Genomic DNA, 984 nt, shown 5'->3' with positions numbered 1-984 from the left:
AAGGGGATAGCTGATGGCGAGGCAGCAGCCTGCTGACCAGAACAAATAGCACAGGATGCCTCTGTTCAGGCCACCGAATCCCAACCACGCTTTTGATATAGGAACAACCAGAAGACACACTACAGGCTTTTTAACCTCGTTACCCAGCAGTCCAGATGTCTGAACACCAATGAAGCCCTCTCCTCCTTTCAAAAAATGCACTCTTAATCAATTTTTTAGTTATAAATTGAGGAGAAAAAAAAAGAAACAGATAAGTATACACAGTAGGAAAGAAGCCTCTAACCAGCATCTGCAAAGCGGTTCGCACGCAGTGAAGCACCGCTTGATGCAGGACATCTAGCAGCAGACACGCAACACGAGTCTTTAAAGATGGCCACGCAGCTCAGGAGCCTTTCTGGGGCCAGATGAGCGCATCAGGGAAGAAGACTTTTTGGCAACAGCCAGATGTGGTCATCGAGGATGCCACCAGCGTAACAGCGCAGGTGACACGGTTCCAGAGACTGAGAAAGTGCAGTTAATACCAAAGAACTGCATGCTTGACTATAAAATCCCAGATAGCTACATGCCAGGATATTAATATAGTCAAGACACAGCCTAATTAAGAACAGTGGTGCACTGGCTGGGTCAGAAGCCAAGATACTCTGCTTGAAGAAAAGGCCCCAGCAGACGTGCCTTCTCTTATTATTGCAAGCAGACAATCACTGACTTCCTCCACCCGGATGCAGGAAGACAACCTGGTGGTTTTCTCCTTCATACCAGCAGAAACCACTTTGTGTCTTGATCTTAGAAACTTGTGGGTGGTGCTGAGTTTACATAAATTACAGTGCTTACTGCAGCTGCCAGTTCCAAGTGACAGATACAGCTTGGACTCTGGGATTAAAATATGTACTTTCTAGTCATTAGGCCTGGAGCGGTGCTGATAAAAGTCCTGAAATCATTTTACAGGTCTGCCAAGTGTTTATAGCCCCTAACGGACATGAAATT

The 984-nt window shown here is 46.1% G+C and overlaps 1 protein-coding gene across 1 annotated transcript in view; it reads right to left on the bottom strand.

Annotated features, from left to right (window-relative positions):
• Positions 1–984, bottom strand: part of SPATA5 (spermatogenesis associated 5) — a 203242-nt gene that overhangs the window by 50276 nt on the left and 151982 nt on the right. The gene's annotated exons all lie outside the window — the stretch shown is intronic.

The sequence above is a fragment of the Pygoscelis adeliae genome, unplaced genomic scaffold (assembly GCF_000699105.1).
Source record: "Pygoscelis adeliae isolate BGI_AS28 unplaced genomic scaffold, ASM69910v1 Scaffold31, whole genome shotgun sequence".
NCBI lineage: Eukaryota > Metazoa > Chordata > Aves > Sphenisciformes > Spheniscidae > Pygoscelis > Pygoscelis adeliae.
This window is presented reverse-complemented; position numbering and strand designations above follow the sequence as displayed.